Below are 21122 nucleotides of genomic sequence, written 5' to 3' on the forward strand. Positions count from 1 at the left end.
AGAACAAGGGAGAAATAGGGAGAGAGAGAGGGAGAGCGATAGGGACAAAGGGGGAGAGAGAAAGACAGAGATAGAGGGGAGAGCTGAAAGAACCAGGGAGAGGGTGAGGAGAGAGAGGAATCCAAGGAGTACCAAGGCCATTTGCTCTCAAATGAGGTCGTCAGCGTGTGGGAGGCAGGGGTGGACAGTGAAGAGGCCAGTGACAAATGGACAGACGGGGACGTGCATGCTGTTCGCTTCGTTTAAAAGATGGGGGCCCCCGGAGAGGACCAAATGGGCCGGACAGCACAAGGACAAGGGGGCTCTTTGGCCCCCTGAGGTGCGGTGAGTGCTGGAGAGAAAAAACCCCACTGGGGGCCTTGTGTCTAACAAGCCCCCCCCCCCCCCCCCCCCCCTCTTCAGGAACAGACCAGCCCTGGGTACTTGCTCACTGTACATCCCAACACATTTTATAGGCTGGTTCACCCACACAGATCCCATTCCTCAATGAGGAAAGCCCAAGTACACACACACACACACACACCCACACACCCACACAAGCACACAAGCACACAAGCACACACACACACACAGCTTATGAATCTTGATATTAGGCTTGCAGATTCTAATACTCTCTAATCCTTCTCTTTCTCCCCCTCCCTCTCTCCCCAGACACAGCGACCTACAAAGTAACCAACCAATCCCCTGAACCATCACCACAGAACCATGCTCTTCAGCCTTATCAATCAGGGACCTACAGACCACTGAATCAACTGTTCTACAGGCCTGAGTGAGGCCTCTCTTTCCCACATACTGCACACACTTCTCCCCTCTCATAGTTCATTAGCCCCTATTAAACAGCACTCGTTCGCTTATAGAGCGAACCGATCTACAGAGGACGCCATCGCCATAACACTTCACAGAGCGCTGAGTCATCTGGAGAACCGGAAGAGCTATGTGAGGATGCTCTTTGTGGATTACAGCTCAGCGTTTAACACAATCATCCCGGACATATTAGTTACAAAACTGTTCAAACTGCGGATCCCCCTCCCCACCTGCACCTGGATCAAACATTTTCTCACAAACCGCCCACAATCTGTCAGACTTGGCCCCCACCTCTCCTCCACGCTCACACTCAGCACTGGTTCTCTTCAGGGCTGCGTGCTGAGCCCCCTACTGTACGCCCTGTACACTCATGATTGCGCTCCATCCCACCCTACCAACGCCATCGTTAAGTTTGCGGACGACACCACCGTGGTTGGGCTCATCTCCGATGGGGATGAGACGGCATACAGGGCTGAGATAGAGAAACTGTCCGTGTGGTGCTCAGAAAATAACCTGTCACTGAACGTCCTTAAAACAAAAGAACTTATCATGGACTTCAGGAAACACAGACAAGTCCACGTCCCTCTCCTCATAAATGGAGAACGGGTGGAAACTGTCACCACCTTCAGGTTTCTGGGCACCCACATCTCTGCAGATCTCTCCTGGACACCCAACGCCAAGGCCTTAGTGAAGAAGGCTCAACAGCGGCTGCACTTCCTGCGTGTCCTCAGGAAGAACAACCTGGACAAGAAGCTGCTGCTGGCCTTCTACCACTCTTCTGTGGAGAGCATATTAACATACTCTCTGGGGGTGTGGTACGCAGGCTCCACAGCTGAGGACAGGAAGGCTGTGCGGAGGGTTATTAACACCGCCCAAAAAATTATCGGCTGCCCTCTGCCCACCCTGGACGACATATCCAGATCCCGCTGCCTCAGTAAAATTAAGGCCATCACAGGAGACCCCTCACATCCCGCCTATCACCTGTTTGACCTGTTGCCCTCCGGACGGCGCTTCAGGTCAATCAAGTCCCACACCACCAGACTAACAAATAGCTTCTTCCCTGAGCCATACGGACTGCAAACAAACACCGACCCCCCCCCCCCCCCCCCCCCCCCCAACCCTCTACCTCAATACAACTGTGCAATTCCACTGTGCACTTTAAGTAGTTTTTAAAAAAGTCCATATCAACGCACAAGTTTTTCTTTATATTTCTTTTCATTTACAATGTGTCTTCTTTTTTTAAATTTGTAAATTTATATTTTGCTGTATTTATTGTATTTTACTGTATATTTTGTATATTTTTTCTCCTATGTCGCGTGCCTTATTTGTACTGTGTGTACATACATGTTCCTCAGTGCGCTGCTGTTGTAGACCACCCACAATTTCGTTGCACCCCCACCGTGCAATGACAATAAAGTCTATTCTATTCTATTCTATTCTATTCTATTCTATTAAACAGCACACCAGGTCAAAGGGTATTTAAGGAAGTCCAGAGGCGAAACGCGTTTTCCGTGTCACCGCTGCAGGGGTGAGAGTTTGGTCCCACAGAGGCCCCTCCTGCTCCTCTCTGAGGCTCATCGGACCACTGGTGAACAGCACAGCACTGTCTAACAGACTATCACGCTCATTCACAGATGACCCTGTTTGTTTGAGCCTGAAGATGTCTCCCTGGAGTCATAACAAAGGTCATCGCTGTCTGAGCGGACCTCTACACCACATACAGTCATCGTCATGGCTGGTTCCCTGCTAGACAGAGGTCAAAGGTCCTTGCTGTCTGAGTGAACCTCTTTTCCCTGTAAAGTCACCGTCACTGTCCAGCCAGCCTCTAGGCAGCTTGGTCCCTGTTAACCAGAGGTCGAAGGTCATCGCTGTCTGAGAGGACCTCTTTACCACATACAGGCATCATCACGGCCAAGCGCCTGCTAGCCAGAGGTCAAAGGTCGTCGCTGTCTGAGTGGACCTCTTTAACCTGTACAGTCATTGTCACAGCCAGCACCCTGCTAGCCAGAGGTCAAAGGTTGGTGCTGTCTGAGTGGACCTCATTGCCTTGTAAGGCTATCACCGCTGTCCAGCCAGCCCACAGGCAGACTGGTCCCTGCAAGCTGGAGGTCAAAGGTCGGTGGTGGCTATTGACCCTAGGGTCTGGTGTTACTGTGTCACTGACATACCAATCCTCGCACCTCACACATTGCCTAGGGTGCCCTTCTCTGCCCCTCAGTAACAGTTTCAGGAGCCCTTCAGTGACCTAAGGGCACACACACACACATACACACACGAGAGAGGGAGAGAGGCAGAACTTCAAGAGTGGAAGGATAATTTCACCACACAGCACATCTAAATCCAACTCATGCCTCCTACCATGGTGGCTCCATTAATCCATCTCTGTATCTTAATTATTATACTGCTGGACTGTAATAATCCACTGCAGAATAAAAGCATGCTTCTTATAAAGTTGTCATCTTCTGTTCCAAGCACAGCTGCTTGCCTACTGGAAGCGCACCCTGCAATGTCCTGAGGTAAAACATTGTTTTCCTGCTTGAAATAAACATGTATCCGTATCTACACCTTGGTCGTCCAACTGCAGGCCACAACAAACGATCTCTCCCTCAGACGAAGCACACAGACACTGCCGCAGTCACAGAGACTGCGGGGATGCCAGCGGTGAACTTTATCGTCCCGTTTCAGCACCGCTTCGTAAGCACGAGATCTTAGAGCAGTGAGAGTACCTCAACACCACCCCCCCCCACCCACTGCATCTGCAGATAATGCAGGGATAATATGCAGCCAAAGCTGTTATCAGAAAACTGCAACCTCCAGTAATTGTTTTATGAGGAGGAGGAACATCATATCGCTCCACTCATATTCCCAGGTCAATTACGATGGGGGGGGGGGACTTCATAACTGATTGCTAAACAGTCAGACAGCTCTAATGCCTATCTAGCTGACTCTGCTCCGATTCCATCACTTATTTAATTGTGAACTTCACTAGAGACTATACAAGTCTCTTCAATTGTGTTTGTCTCTCTGCTACAGATGCAGGGCAGAGTTCTCGGCATAGAGCGCGGAGAATCAGAGAGGGTTAGAGAACTTGGAGGTTGCAGGTTCAAATCCCAGGACAGACACAGCTGCTACACCCCAAAGCGAGGTTCTTTATCCGAGTTGCTGCAGCAGATACACAGCTGTACACACTGTGTGAAATGTTAGATGTATACAGTGTGTTGCCTGGGATAAGGCTGTCTATGTTTCAGTGTGGTATAATCCTGAGCTTGCTGACTGCATGCGAGTTAGCCAAGTGGGCAGCTTCACGACGACGTTAGTGAGAGTTCTGAAGAGAAGGCAGAGAGGTGGTAATTAAGAGCAGGAAGCATGGAGGAGGGAGCAAGGCAACCCACAGGAAGAAAAGAAAAAAACACAAATCCTCATCAGTTTGTAAATGGCCGTCCCTCTGAAATCAAAACCTCCAAAAATACCCGCCCGCTTTGTTCACTCACCAACACCTCCCACTGCCTCCTCCACGGGCCCAAGCTTTCGCCTTGACTGAAGCTGCTAACGGCTGTCCTGTGGAGCTCCAGTGCTTGCTCTGGGAGTCCACCTGCTCCTCGTTCCTCTCTCACTCCTCTTGCTAGTTTTGGGCTCTGAACCTGGTGTAAAGACGGAGGGCTACACAAGCAGAAAAACCCCGCCCCCACTGTCAGACTCCACCCCCTCCACACTCTCCCAACTCTGCCCCTTCATATGCTGTGTGGGAATAGTGGCGGGGGCCTTTTGTTGCCTGGTAACCCCCCTTCCCTCCACCCACCCCCACCAATCCTGGCCTGAAAACCAGTGCTCTCACTTGCATTCTTCTCCTGTGTAAATGTTTACTCACTTAATTGCAGGGGAGTGGGGGTCATCTGAATTTACAACGGCCTGTAATTTGGAACACAGAAAAAAAAACAAGATGGCAGCAAGGCTGTCAGCCTTGTTTGTTTTTGTCTGGGGGCGTAGAGAGGCTTCCTGCATGACAGCACGCTGTCTGCACCTCAATGCCAGTACTTTGCATAACTTCAACTTCACCTCATTCTCCAGGATCAGAAAACAAAACATAACATAAACCTGTCAGTATTTCTGCTTCCACAGAAACAGTGAAGAGGACATTGAACAGGAAGTGACATCAACTACCATAACTCTAACACTGCTACCTATGGTGGGTGGTTTGACATAAAAAACAAGGGCCACAGGGTCCTGTTTCTTTGCAAAAGAAAACTGGTGTTCCAATCCACAAGGACTCTCCACTCACTGCTCACCGCAGGTGTTCCATTCAACCAGGGCCACCCAATCACAGCTCATCCCAAGTATTTCATTTCAGCACAATCATCCAATCACAGCACATCCCAGGTGTTCCAATCCACCAGGACCATCCAATTGCAACTCATCCCAAATGTTTCATTCCAGCACAATTACCCTATCAGAGCTCAGCCCAGGTGTTTCATTCCAGCATGATCATCCAATCACAGCTCATCCCAAGTGTTCCACTGCACTAGCAACATCCAATCCTAGCTCATCATCAATCTCAGCTTATCCCTGCTGGCCAGGGGGTGAATGGACAGTTGATTGCCTGTTTCCCCCCATCTTTCCCACCTCTTTTCGACCGGCTCAACTTTCTCTGGCTTTTAAAAACACACCACCCACCCCTGATTTGGCACTTTAAGTGCAGCTCTCATTGTTCCCAATCGATTCCTAATTTAATACAGCGTTCAGCGGCTGTAGAGAGCTCCCCGAGGCGGGGGGGGATGGGGGCTGTCCGTGCTCTTTCAGAGGCAATTTGTCGAGGTTAATTGAGAGGTCGCTGCTCTGGCACGGTGGAGTGCTGGGGGCGCCTGTCAGCCCCTGGGGTGACCCACGAGCCCACCTCCGCCAAACACCCAATATCGCTCAGACGACGCAAGCTGAGACCACACATCTGACGTCATAGACCAGGAGAACAGTGCTCATCTACCGCCCACTGCGCATCATGAGGAGAGAGAGGAAGAGAGGGAGAGAGGGAGAGGGAGAGAGAGGAGAGAGAGAGAGAGAGGGGGAGAGGGGGAGAGGGGGAGAAAGGGGGGGGGGGGAGAGATGGAGAGAGAGGGAGAGAAGCAGTGAGAGAGAGAAGGGGAGAGAGAGGGAGAGGGAGAGAGAGAGAGAGAGAGAGGGAGAGGGGGAGAGAGGGGGAGAAAGACAGAGGGAGGGGGGAGAGAAGCAGTGAGAGAGAGTGTGTTTGTGTATGTGTTTGTGTTTCCATTTGTTTGTGTGAGTATGTGTGTGTGTGTGCCTGTTTGTTTATGTACACTACATGGCCAAAAGTATGTGGACACCCCTCCTAATCATTGAGTTCAGGTGTTTCAGCCACACCGATTGTTAACAGGTGCATGCCATTGTATGCATAACATTGTATGCCTCCAACTTTGTGGCAGCAGTTTGGGGAAGGCCCTTTCCTGTTCCAGCACGACTGTGCCCCTGTGCACAAAGCAACGTCCATAAAGACATGGTTTGACGAGTTTGGTGTGGAGGAATTCCAGTGGCCTGCACAGAGCCCTGTCCTCAACCCCATTGAGCACCTTTGGGATGAATTAGAACGCAGATTGCGAGCCAGGCCTTCTCATCCAACATCAGTGCCTGACCTCACAAATGCTCTTTTGGCTGAATGGACACAAATTCCCACAGATACACTCCAGAATCTTGTGGAAAGCCTTCCCAGAAGAGTGGAGGCTGTTATAGCTGCAAAGGGGGGGGCAACTCTATATTAATTTTTGGAATGGGATGTCCAATAAGCCCATATAGGTGTGATGGTCAGGTGTCCACATACTTTTGGCCATATAGTGTATGTATATGTGTGTGTGTGTGTGTGTGTGTGTGTGTGTGTGTTTGTGTACATGTGTTTTTGAATGTTGTATTTAATTGAGGGACAGTGATTTGGGTACCATAGGCATGATGTCATTATGCAAAGGTGAACACAACTCATGGGTCACCACATACAGGCAGACTGTAGAAGAGAGCTCAGCATAGACGACTCACAAAATCACTCTGAAAACAGCACAGATCAATCAGGAAACAGCACAAAGCACTCTGAAAATAGCACAGACCAATCAGGAAACAGTACTAACCACTCATGAAACAACACAGAACAATCAGAAAACAGCGCTAACTGCTCAGGAAACAGGACAGACCAATCGGGAAGCAGCATTAATCTCTCAGGAAACAGCACAGGCCACATAAGCTCATCGATCAGAGATCTCTCCCTCCCCCTTACATGGTATCTTCTAGAAACAGATTGTCAATCAATCAATCAAATTTAGTTAAATATGATGCTCTTAACCAAAAAATTGTGACTGAGATTCACAGAAAGTTATAAGTGGAAGGGTCTTCTCCTCTCGGTCTGTGAAGTGTGGCATATTTCACAAAAGTGCGGCTCACAGGGGGCAACTACACAAAGTAGAGCAGAGACTTTGGAGTGCTCTCTCTGACTCATCAGCATGTGTCTTTGGCACACATCGGTGCATACGTTTATTTGAAATCGATGCACTATCTGCACTCTCCATCAAAGGATGGATTTCCACTGTTCAGCTTCCTCAAATGCACTCATCTGACCACAGAGACTGCCCTGAGACCCAACACAAGCACCACAAACGCATCTGCTAAAAGGCTCCAATGGAGTCACCACAGATGTTCTATGTATTACGAACAGATATTCAGCTCTCTGCTCTTCACACTGAAAGCTCTGTCTCTGCCACAGCTGAGGCAGTGAGGGTTCTGATTCGCTGGCTCATTGTAAGCATTCTTCAAGGGGTGTGGTCTCAAACAGAATGCTCACAGCTAACACAGGAATGCAGGCTCCAGCATCTCCTGTTAGCAACCAATAAGCTCCTGGACAGAGGAGGGAAGGAACACAGGAGTAGGATATCTTGGCATAGTAGAATAGATATAGAATATCTGTGGCATCCCTCTTTCAGGAAAGCTGCTACCATATAAGTGCCGTGGCACAATTTGTTCTCTTGCATACCTGTACCCCAATGGAACTCGCTCTCACTCACATAGCCTCACATGGAACATACCTCCACAAGCAAACCAATGAATACGCAGCACAGAGAATCCCAAACTGTGCTCATGCTGATGTCAAACAGGTAACTGCATGTCCGCTGTCCACAAAACCCAACCAGGGACACAGTCAGCTAAAGACCGAGCTAATATCTGTGCAGAAGAGCCTCAGGACCCTGCACAAAATAGCAAACAATGCACTGGTATTGTTTCTGGCTGCAAAGTGTGCCTGAATGTTAATCTCTTAGCAGTGAGTCATTATTTACACTGTGTAAATAACTGGAGTTTCACCTACTGCGTGGGGAGAAAAAAAACAGCATTCAATTATTTAAACATTTGATCTGGGAGGTCCCATATTAATATCCTAATATTAAACTGATCATAATGCACACCCTTGGAGCAGAGGGGCACACTCTTGTTCTTCCCAGATAAAACATAAACAACTGAGTTACCTCCAGCAAGCAGGTGATTGACACCTCAACACCAGGTGAGCTCACCTCTTCTACCAAAGATGACTCCAATGAAGTGTTAAGAGTCAGAATGGCTACAGTGAGACATAGCAGGGTGCTGTAGGCCTGGGGCTGCACACCACCTCCTAAGCATAAACTGTCTGTGTAGTATAGGTATGTAGGTATAGTACAGCAATCTCAGGATCCTTTTTGATATTGGCCTTGTTTTAGACAGCACCGCACTGTACTCCTTGTTAATACTTTGCTGTATCTTTCATATTTTACTTGCTAATTATTGTTTTACATTTTAATCAAGCTCTCTTTGAAGTGACAGTGCAGGGTGGAAAATCAGTGAATTTCTGAATGTGTACTCACACAAGCTGACAGAGCATCACTGGAGCTGTATTTAAACATATCTTTAGTCAAAGTACATCTAGCCGCATGGCTCCCCAACAGCAGGGGTGGAATCAGGCTTGAAAGAAGCTGGTGCTCAGCATATTTGCTAGTTTCTTTAAAGGCAGAGCTTTAAAAGTTCAGTTCTCAGATTCTGTCTGTGTCTGTGCACGGTCGATAATCAAAGGGAATCACGCTTGTGTGTCACAAGTTTCAGCACTGAGACCTTCTAGTGCTGCAGGACAGCTTTTCTTTACTGTACCTCCCATGATTCATGTGCCATGAGGTTTCAAAATGCATCTGTCAGCTAACGGCAGACCAGATCATTCTCTGAACCCTTTAATCTGTCCGCCTTCCTCTGTCCGATTGGTGCTGACATGACATTTTTTCACAACTATCTCCATGATTTACAATGCAAGCTTATATACATGCACATATATTCACATAGGCACTGGTATGCACATACAGATGCACACACATTCACATGGGCACACACACACACACACACACACACACTCAGCTTTCCACAGCAGAACACATATCATCACAAACTCACAGTCTATACACAGTGACGGAGTGAATATATGCCTCTCTGTCAGGCGTATTGAATTATTGGCATTCTGTTAGTGGCCATGAGCTCCACAGGCTGTCAGCAGCACAATGTCGACAAGATTAAATTCATCAGCCCACACGGCCGCCGTATAAATCACATGAATCACGCCACTGCGCATAGCCGCATGAGAGGAGTCATGTGACCTGCCACCCTAGCTCTGAGAACAGGACCCCGAACACCCACCTGGACAATGTGGACGCAGGCCACCTCGACTGGGGACCCCCAGTATCTAGCAAAGGTGCTGGTAGATTTAAGGCCCACTTCATGTGGAATGATGTCACGAGTGTCTCTGTTTTCCTTAAAAAAATCCTTTATAATCTATGGTTTCATGCACTTTTATCTCCACCAGCTCACTTGTATTGAAACTTGGTCATCCAGCGCTTCTAATATTGTTGACTCCTTATGGGTTTTTTTTTGCTTGTGTTGTGCTCTGCCTCACTTGCAAGTCACTTTGGATAAAAGCATCTGCCAGATGAATAAATAAATGTAAATATTACCATAAGGGGGTGGGGTTTCTGTGAGTCCAGGCTGCTGACACATGGATATGGCCCCCAGGGAATGCTGGGAAACTACTGCCACCCCATGGAGCCCCTTTCTGCATCCTACCTCAGATCAGCCTGCCCACCACATGATTCCACTGCAACCACTTCCGGACCATGAAGCTGGGGATGGCAGGAGGTAGGTGTGCTGCTCACTCACTCTCATTGTTTGTGGAGCTCAGTTAACAAGTGAATTACCTGCCACATCCAAAAAAGAGATGGCGGAGTAAGTGAGGACCCATCAACCCTAAAATGGGCGGGACTATCACGTGACATCAGTGTTCAGCCATTGAGATCACCTTCTTTTGGCTCAGGGGAGAGTTAATGACTGCCAGCAAGTGGTATCTCCCCCCTGATAACGTTTGTGTCATGAAGCCTCATGTTCTCGCCTCATCACAAACACAGGCAGCAGTGCAGCCAGGCCATCAGGAATGAGCCCTTGGATCCCAAAGGTTGCAGGCTCAAATCCAGGATGAGAAGCTGCTGTTGTAATGCTCCAAACAGCACCTGACCTAAATTGCTTCAGGATAACCACATGAAAGGATAGATCACCCTAAACTAGGGTGTCTGGTAAGCAAATAAATAATACTACAGTCCCATTCTTCACTGGGTGCAGTACAGCTAGCTCACACTCATGTGAACAGCCACAATACCAGCTCAAGGAAAATATTTACTCAAAGTCAATGTAAAGTCAATGTTTTGTTAAGGGCGCCGAGGCCTGAACTGGGTGCTGTAAAAACATTTTAGCAGTGTTTACGGTTCTGTTAGACACTCGGGGCATGCACAGTGCAAGACTGATGATCTCCCACAGGGAAAGCGGGGGTTTCTGCCGCGTGCTAGCTAATTTAATGCCTAACGGCTTACACAAGGCGGACACCGATAAATGTCCACGGAAGTGCACAAACAGTGTGGATTATTCCGATGTGTAAACTGGTGAGAGAGCTAGGGACGCGGGAAGATAGAGAGAGAGTGTAACAGAAGGAGAGAGACATAGAGAGAGAGTGTTGCAGGGAGAGGGAAAGAGAGAAAGAATGAGAAAGAGGAAGAGAAGACAGAGAGAAAGAAAGAAAGGTAGAAAGAGAAGAGAGATAAAAAGAGAGCAAGAGAGAGAAAAAGAGAAGAGAGATGGAGAAAGAGAGGGGAAGAGAGAGAGGGAAACAGAAGAGAGAGAGGCGAAGAAAGAGACAGAAAGAAGACAGAGTGAGAAATAGGGAAGAGGGAACAGAGAGCAAGAGAGAAGAAGAGAGAGAAAGAGAGGGAGAGAAAGAAAGACTGAGGAGGAGAGAAACAGAAAGAGAAAAGAAGAGAGAGACAGACAGAGAAAGGAAGAGAGAGGTCGGTCTCTGAGCACTCTAATGTCTAACGGAAGGCATCAGCCAAAGCGTGATTATAACTTTGACACCGTCAGACACCCCGGGGCTCTGGCAGCTCAGATTACTGCCTTAAAGGCACTGTCTCACGGAGCGGCGCTGCGGCTCTGAGGAAATATGAAAACGCTCTTTTACAAATGCAGATGAGCCGGTGGCACAGCACTTCTCTGCGGATCGCATCCTGGTTCCGCTCCGTGCCGCAGCGAGCTTCCTGTTCGTATACTCGCCTGTTCACCTTCTTTCCCGAAAAGGAAGTGGAACAACACCTTTGTTTGTTTGTCTGGCTCTTTGACCATTTATGGAGAAGCCACTCTTTTGCAGTCTGTGACTGCTGAAGGCTTACATGCACATGCAAATACATACACAGACACATATACACACATGACCACAGCACCCGAAATTACCACAGGGGCAATTTTCATGTTCTAAAATGTTGATACCCATGGTGATGTTAGCTTCACACACACAGACACAGACACACACACACACACACACACACACACACACACACACACATACACTCTGACAAGAGACTCTGACAAGAGACACAGAGGGCCATGCCAAGGCATCGGGGGACTGTGTGTGTGTGTGTGTGTGTGTGTGTGTATACAGGGTGATGTAATCTCTCACAGAAGGGGGGCTGGTGCTACACGAAGGACATGCTGGAGAGAGGCAGCTGTGTCTGCCACTTGCGAGATCACAATCAGATCACTGTGGACTGTGCACAGAGCATAACTCCACCGAGCTCTCACTTAAAGAACATACGCAACTCTGCTGAGCACACCCATAACAACGTCACCTTCCTTCCAAAAACATGGACTGCGTTACGTAATACCTTTTCCCCTTTTTATTTTTTTAAAGGAGACACAATCCAGTCTGGGAGCTAAGCCTAGACATCTCTCCTCCTGTGGGTTCCAGTGCAACCGAGGGATAATTAGTCTCCAGCCAACTCCTAAACAGCGCCTGAATGGCCCTGATAAGAGATTTTTTGAGTGCTGCACTCCCGAGAACGTGGGCTCTTTTTCCAATCTGCAAGCCCTTCTTCCAAACCCTGCTCCACTAGAGTGGGCAGAGCAGGTAAGTGGGTCAGAATTAAACCGTCTCTCTTCCTATGAGAGGGGTGAAGAAGACATGGCCAGCTTTTGTAGGGGTTTTGAAACACTGAATGTTTACCTCTTAGTTATTAATTGCAGGAACTCATATATGCTCAGATAAAGCCAGCGTCAGACTGAATCTGTATCTGACAACAATCATTTACCTGACTCAGGTAAAATGCTGCAGACAGTGCACATGGTTCATGGATCGTTCATGAATACAGTGACAGTAATTAGACCGCCACATGTTGTGATGGCCTGGATGGTTCTAGAAATGCAGGTGAGCCCCCCTACACCTGGACAGGCATGACAATTTTTTTTTTTTGGAGGGGGGTTGTCCCCTATTGTGATCCAGTGTAAGAGGAGCAAAGACTCTGCATGCCCAGGGCAAGAAGAGATACAACAGATAGCAGCGTGTCTGTGGCTGTCAGATGAACCCTACTTTATAAAAAACATTTAAGACCAGGGAAAAAAAGACCAAAGTTCAGGCTGGAGTGCACGTAGGCCACACGTTACATTACTGTCATTTAGCAGATGCATCTTATACACAGCTGGACATTTACTGAGGCAGTTGTGGCTTAAGTACCATTCCCAAGGATACAACAGCAGAGCCCCAGCGGGGAAATGAACCAGCAACCTTTGGGTTACAAGCCCTGCCTTTACCACTACACCACACTGCTGCCCAACTGCAGGACAGCTGCAGACCCAGAGGAATGTAGGCCTATAAGCACTCTGAGATGGGGGGAGATGACTTGACTGAGTGCCAGGTCCCACGGATCTAAGCTGTGTTTTTTTCCTTTCCAGTCATTAAAAGTTGACATGTATTCTACCTGGGGAAAGAGAAACAAGAACCAAGTAGGCTCTGTTCAACAGCCGTGATGACCTTGCTCGCCCTAGTGGAACAGTGATGTTACTGCGCGAGTAGGTACGATTGCTTCATACCGTGCCGGAGTACGATTGGCCCCCCCCCCCGCCGCTCAAGAAGAGGAGTACACTTGTGTCAACTACTACACAACATTTATTCATGTTGTCGCTCCAGTGTAGAAAAGCACGCCAATCGTAAGATCCCAAGCCCATACAATGGAGTCAACCTTCTCACTATGCCTACTATTATTGATATTTTGGAGACAATGTCAAGAACGACCCTCTCACCTGCCTTCCCACTTTATCAGCTATGGCCGTGTAGTTCAGAGGATGAGATCGGCGCGTGCTGTGTGCATATGCAGATTTCGAGAGTTAGTTAGGACGTCACATTCTAAATAGCAGTCCACTTCTGTGTTTTGGTACAGTAGTTTTCACACCTGATGCGAACCGTACACATGAACTGTACTCGAGCCCACCTTTTCAAGTGGACCCGGGCCCGGGGTCCCTGACGCAAAAGCCCCCTCAGTCACTGAATCGGTCAGGAAGGGGCTCCACCATTCATCTGTAGGGTGGCGGGTTAAAGCAGGGTCTCCAGACAGCTGGCAGACACACTGAAGCTGGGTGTGAGAGCGTCGCCACAACAGCTGAGAGGTGACTGCCTCTGGGAGCCAGCGTAACCTCCAAGGCCTGCTCTGACTCCACCCAGGGTGCTGCTGTCCTCGAAACACCCAGGAACAAGAAACGTGACCGAGCGTGGGAGCAAACACACACACGCACACACACACACACACACAAACCACACACCATGCAAATACTCAATAACACACATTCACATGCACTCACACACAGACTGAAACTCATTCACATGCTCACATATACACACACAGACCACAAAAATATGAAAATACATATATATATGCCCTCTCTCACACACACACTCGAACACACTCACATCCATGAATACTCACACACACACACACACACACACAAAGCTCATGAATACCCACACACAAATGCACTCTCTCTCACTCTGTCTGTCTGTCTCTCTCTCTCTCTCTCTCTCTCTCTCACACACACACACACACACACACACATTCACTGTCACACACACACATGCACACACACGGCTAGCACTGTGTACCTTTTCAGAGAGAGACAGGCCTGAAAACATTGACTCAACAACAACAGAGAATAACTCCTTCCCTCTTGGAATCCCTCTGGCTTTGATTACACAATAAAGGTAGAAGCAGCTCAGAGAAAAGACATCAGATCTTACCCACACACTCAAGAGCTAATGGATAGCACATTCGGTGATGGGGGGCTGAACTGACTGACTCTCTTTTGAAACAGTAGCAACACCCTTGATAATATTGAATATGGCTTACATTCAACTCAGACAGCCTATAAGATGTGATGTACCTGATACAGCTATGGGTTCTTGCGAAGTTAGTAAGCAGTAAATAAATAAAGACCTGCTCCAGGAAACGGGCTACGAGGCATCCAAAAACCACCATGTTATAATAAACCCCACATGGTTCAACGTAAAAGAAAATACTTAGGTTATGAACGTCATCAACTGTGGAATATGGATCATAGCCTACATCCACTGTCACACAGTCGGCGTTGTAGTGATTATTGTGGTGATTATCGTGGTGTTGAAGTGGGTTAATCTAACGTAGAAGCGTATGTCAAGTGGGTTTTAACACGCCTAAAATACCCTGCGCAGGGGACCGCGACACCAGTTTGGAGACATTAACAGCGTTCGTCGCTATTTACATTGCCTCACATCTATGGAATCCTGCTCCCTGCGCAAGGCCGATCCGCCAGACCCTCTGTGCAAACTTCTCGAGCTGTAGTTCGCACTCTCCGATAATACCGTGTGGCTAAAACAGATCCTACGTGTTTTTTTACGGTGGGAACAACAATCATGATCGTAAGCTAATGAATTTATTTTTGTGGCGTTAATCACGTGCATACATCTACAAGAAATGCACAGTGTGGGAAAAGTCAGTGGCAGAAGTGAACACCAAATAAAAAGCAAAAAGGCAGAGAAGGAATCATACTATACACCATTCGCAAAGAGTGAAAACTTTAGACTGTTAAGCCAGCAGCTGTAGATATGCTTTCTTGATACCATTATTACACCAACAGAAATACAGTTGCACATAAAACAAGGAAACACTGTCAGCGCTATTAAAGGAAATCCCATTTTTACAAAAGATATTTTCGGCGTTGATTTAAAAAAAAAGTGAGAGACTGTTTCTCGCTGTAAATTTAGCCTGGGAGGCGCATGAGTTTTTGACTGAATGTAATTAGCGACCCGAAATACTTGGGTGCGGATCTTATGACTTTGCTAACTGGTCACAGTGCAAGCTTTTTTTTTTTTTTACGAAACTACAGATGTCCTGGAAAAAGCTGCTCGCGGTGTTAAACACGTAGCCAACGCTCTTTAAAACGAATTTGTTCAAGAACTTAACAACGATCTGGTGCACACATGCACAGCTGCTCAGAGTACGTTTAATGCGACATCATCAAGAAATACTCTCACGGTTAAGAGGCTAACAGCCAAATCCGCCTAAGGACACTGACAACTTCAGCTTGGGTGGCAGTTTTAAACGTGATATGCAAACCGTCGCATGCCATGCTTGCATGTCTAAAAAGTATACGTTGCTACTGCAATTACAAAATGCATCTACGCCTTCAGAGGGCTATACAGAGTCGTGTATGCATTCATTCAGTTGACATGATCTCTGTTTAACTTGTGCCGATGAGTGTAAAATTCTGCGCATCTATCAGCACACCTTGTAGTTATATTTCTGCATCTAGATCAACGCTGGCTAATTCAGAGTACTCTGCTGTACTCTGGTTGTTACAGAAGCAGGCTCCGTATCGGAAACTTACCCTGAAAGATTCAAAAAGGGAGGGATAGGTTCCAATATCAGCGCTCGAGGGGAAAAATGCAGAATTCTCAGTTAAACTGCAAACGTTCTTCCCCTTTGAAAAGTTGTTCCTTTTTCTCACCACGCTCTGCAGCGTGTGAATGAAAACGGCGCTGTAGCAGCGAGAGATTCACATGCCCACATCCTAACAGTTCCTGTTGTGGATGTGATCGTCGTAAACAGCCTCGCTCCTGCGATCGCGGGACCCTGCCCCCATCAAGCCTCACCGCGGCTGCCCGGAGTTCTGGAGCGAGTCCGCCCGCCCGACGGCCGATCTGTATCAACGGAGCTTTGTGGGAGGGGTGCTAGAGGGGGTACCTGGACGTCCGATGCTTCAGTCTCAGTTTTCTTAAGCAGGTATCGGTAACACTTAATCACCACGCAGAGGTATGCAGTTACAAGCTGTTAGACATGATATGATTCGAAATTTTAGTTAGCATTCGGCTTCTGTTTTTAAAATTGCTCTGGCCTCACTGTATTGCTTTAACATGTTAAACTGAATGGTTGACCAGGTGACTCATCAAGCATTCTTGGTAAAAAAAAAAAAAAAAAAACATGACTAAAACATAATTATTCCAAATATCTTGTAAGAAGTCATACATCCATAACAAGCACATTGAATTTCTGTCTTGAATAAAAGACTACCAATCTCATCTTTGAGATCTTCACCAGACTGAGAAAAAGACATGTCAACATCATGTGCACCTTACATCATTTCTTTACTTAGAACCCTTATCCAAGGATGATTTACATAAGCAAACCAGGTTATGTACCTTGCTCAAGGGCATAGCATTGTCCTAGTTTGGATCTGAACCGGCAGCCTTCTGGCAAATTTCCACAACTTTCTTGCAGCACAGGCCAATCTGTCTAAACATTCAGCAGTCATGTGGAATGTTTTTTTGTTTTTTTTTTCTAGGGGGGGTTACACGTCAGCTACTAGACCTCATCTGTCTTCGGTGACAGAGAGAGTCCCTCTGCTGCCTGTGAAAGAGAGGCTCTGCCCCAGATTTCACTTCAGACGCAGAATGCTCCCCTCATCACCGCGAAAGCCGCTGCAGCCACGCAGCGTGAAATAACCGTAGCCCCGTACAAAGCCTGAGACCGTCTTTGTGTGCCAGTGCAGGGCAGCATAGTGGTAAGGAGCAGGGCTCATAACTGAAAGGTTGCTAGTTCGATTCCCCGCTAGGGCACTGCTGCTGTACCCTTGGGCAAGGGTACATAACCCAAAATTGCCTCCAGCTGTATAAATGGATAACAGGTGAAAATTGTAACCTATGTGAGCTACATAAGTCGCTCTGGATAGAAGAGTCTGTTAACTGAAAATAATGTAATGTAATTCTGTGTTTCAGGTGTATGCATCACGTCTGTGTGCATTGTGGTGCGTAAGGAGGGGGTGCCATCTTGAGAGAGGGGTTCGCTCTCTGATGCTCTGGAGCTTGTCTGGGGAGTGCCACCCAAACCCTGTTTGTAAGAGCTAATTCTACACTACAGCTCTACTGTTTTTCTTTAAGTTCCTTCAGCATTGATTGACCTCCTAGTGACCCTGTCCCCTCTCTTTTGCAAGCTGTACTCTATTTCCAAAATCACAGCCAAACTATCACCCCTGTCCCGTACATAAGCACACTCTCCCACCCACCCACGCGCACACACACACACACACACACACACACCCACCCACCCCCCCACCCCCCCCCCCCCCCCCCCCCCCCACACACACACACATCTATCAAAATTGTTTCCACGCTTTATTAACTGTGCCATGTTTTCCAAGCATTCCTTTATCGTTGCATTATTAATACAGCCCCACTCACAAATTGGATATGTAAATGAGGCACTTTGTACTCCGCAGGCCCACCCTATGAAAAAAATAATGTGTAATTTCTCTGCGCCTCTGTGAAGTTAAGAGTAATCAAACTTTCATGCAAGGGCTGACGATTGAAACGTTTTCCTTCTTTTTAATGGGCTTGGCTGGGAGGAAAGGCTTGTTCTCTGTAATGTAATGCAATGCTTTCCATAAGCCTTGGAAGGCGGTAATGGCATGAGGTCTTTGTTATTTCAGCACTGTCCTCTGTCTCTAACTCTGCAAATGCTCCAATGCCGACGAGCGGCAGCCCCTCTGCGCCCAGTTGCTTCAGCTCACACAGCAGTTATGTGCTGCAGGCAAGATTTTATCACTGCTGGGAGCGCTCATTTGCTGTAATTACGCTGGGTTGGAAGTAACTGTATCCACTTGAATTAATTTCTGTAGACGGGGGTTCATGGGGGAATTCTGTGTGCACGTGCCTGTGTGTGTGTGTCTGTGTGTGTGTGTGTGTGTGTGTGTGTGTGTGTGTGTGTGTGTCTGTGTGTGTGTATGTGTATGTGTGTGTTTCTGTGTGTGTGTGTGTGTGTGTGTGTGTATGTGTATGTGTATGTGTGTGTGTGTGTGTGTGTGTGTGTGTGTGTGTATGTGTATGTGTGTGTGTGTGTGTGTGTGTCTGTCTGTCTGTCTGTCTGTCTGTGTCTGTGTTCCTAAACCCATTGTCGCAATACTCCTCCACAGAGGTACACAGCATGCACAGACACATTAAATATGGCTGACACCATTAGGCTTATAATTGCTAAGAAGCTTTGAAATAAGAACAACGTTCTCAGCCAGTTAAGCACTCTGTGGATAACTGACTCTCAGTTCTCCACCCTCCACTTGCACCTTAACTGGCTGGTAAGCCCCACAGGGCTTTTACGCGGTTATATACAGTGTGATGTACAGTAAGCCACTTTGATGGGGGGCACAAGGGGTACTCAGACACCCAACAAAAGAAACAGAATTATGGCGTGTCTATGTATTTTACAAATAAAATAAAATAATGGTTTTATGGATTTTTTTTTCATATGGAGATATTTAGTGCTCTATATGAACCATGTTTACTTGTCTACTAGAGTTGTAATTTTATGATTATGTGGTATTGGCTGTGGTGTGAACAAATATGCAGTTCAAACTCTGGACAGGCACACCTGTTGCATGAAACAAAGGCTCGACTGAATCAGTGTAGGTGTACAGTTATCGCTCCCTAAAGATATTCTCAGCTATCCTATCTTCTCTTCTCACCTTCCCTCTCTTTTTGTTGTATCATCTGAAAGACAGAAACACAGACTGATCTCCTCTGGTGAAGCCATCCCTATTCCTCTGCTGACCTGGCAACCCCTGACCTCGTCAAACTTTGTCTCTTCCTTGATGCAAATAAAAGAGAAAACTGTAAATCGCGATCTAATCTGCAGCTGAATTATTTGAATTGTTGATGACAACTGTCTGTACTTGACTCACTGTTAACCCTCATATGGAGGTGGAGGTAACAACACTGGATATGATTGGACAGTGAGTCCCTTGACCTCACTGTGGCAATTCACACTGTGATCACGCCGTGATTTAAACAAGCTAATTATGGTTCCCGACACGATGTCACTGCAACAGCCATCAACTGTGACCACACTGGATGTCAGCTTTGGACGAATGTCATCGTAACGCTGTTTACATCGTAGCGATTGCGACAGTCACTCCACGGATGCCCCGTTTAACGGGGATTCCCTAAACAGTGCGTCAACTCTCGGCAATGTGTAACATCCAGGGCTCAGAGACCAGTGAACAGACCAAATACCAAACAAATGCGACAGAATCCCACAAAACAGTATATGCATCCTGGCCCAAAGCATACATTATGAACACTTATATTTATATTTATAAATAGATATTGTAATGTAATTTTAATATGTAACTTATTGGTATATATCAATATGCCTTATGATCATACTTTATTCTACTTTTCAGTGTGTATATCATACTGTTTTGTTGTTGGGGAGTGTGTTCAATATACAAAATCTCATTGGAAATCATGATTTTGGAACAAAATACTTAATTAGCAATTTAATCTTGACATGCATGAGGTTACTTTCGGATACTTTCGGTTCATCCGGGTTTACGGTCATGATAGAGTAATTAGCCGCAGCAACGAGAGATTGCTGGCTCCGGTTTGCTTCACACAGACTATTCGTTGTTAGTCATAGCCGATTAAGCCGAGAAGAGTTCGTTTGAGGGTGCCTGTATTGAGGACTAATTTCAGGGCCCCTTTGAAAGGATTTCGCTGGCATGGCAGGGGCTGCCAGGCGGTACAAAGCACTCTCCCGCAGAGCGCAAAACATCGGGCGTGCGGGATTAGAGGCCGCGGAGCGCGGGCGCTGATTGAGAGCGCTGTCGCCCGACCGCGATTAATTATTCCATCCTCGTCTGGTGGCCTCCCTCCGAAATGCGGGCACAAAGAGCCGACGCGGCGCCCGCGCTGCCAAAAGAGTTTTAATGTCTCCTCTTTTTAAAATGAAGTCCTGCAAAAATAGCCCACTCAAAGCCCGCCGAGTGACACCTCTTTCTTTTGCTTTCTTTTCTGTCTTTCATCTCTCTATCTGCTGCTCTCTCCAAAACCTTATTCACTACTGGCCCAATGCCTTTCTCCCCTTCTCCCCCATCCTCATCATTCCCTCCTCCCCCCTCCCTCTCTCAGACACCCCCAAAGTCTTCTGTTCCAAACAGCTGAAAAGCTCCCATAGATGGGTGAAGGACCTAACCAGCCCTTATGACAGAGCAGAGAGCTCTCTCCTCACCCCCTCTCAGGTCACGGGGCCCCCCTCGTTCTGTTATGTAAGCTATGCCCCTCCCCCCCTTTTTAAAAAAGACATTTCTGTGTGACTCAATGGCGAGTGGAAGGGTCCGCCACAGCATGAGGCTCCAGAACAACAGCACAGGTGAGAGGGAGAGAGGAAAGGGGGGGGGGGCTCAAAACCAACAACAGCGGCAACACTCGTGGTATAAGTGCCTACTCCATGGTGGTAAGGGTAGGCCAGGTCAGAGAGAAATTAGCGCAGCTAGATGGCCAATTAGCGATGAAGGGTTGGTGCGGTTGTGGGGAGGGTGTTCTGAAGGGCTTTAAAGGACCAAATATAAATGCGACCAAAGGAAGGAGCGAGCCAAAG

At 47.4% G+C, this 21122-nt stretch overlaps 1 protein-coding gene across 1 annotated transcript in view; it reads right to left on the reverse strand.

The window, feature by feature from the left end:
• Positions 1-16278, reverse strand: part of LOC118793244 (leucine zipper putative tumor suppressor 2 homolog) — a 57637-nt gene extending 41359 nt beyond the window's left edge. Inside the window, exon 1 of the mRNA XM_036551322.1 lies at positions 16084-16278. The gene's annotated coding sequence lies outside the window, so the exon portion shown is untranslated. The remainder of the gene's footprint in view (positions 1-16083) is intronic.
• Positions 16279-21122: the final 4844 nt, after the last annotated feature.

The sequence above is a fragment of the Megalops cyprinoides genome, chromosome 1, assembly GCF_013368585.1.
Source record: "Megalops cyprinoides isolate fMegCyp1 chromosome 1, fMegCyp1.pri, whole genome shotgun sequence".
Lineage (NCBI taxonomy): Eukaryota > Metazoa > Chordata > Actinopteri > Elopiformes > Megalopidae > Megalops > Megalops cyprinoides.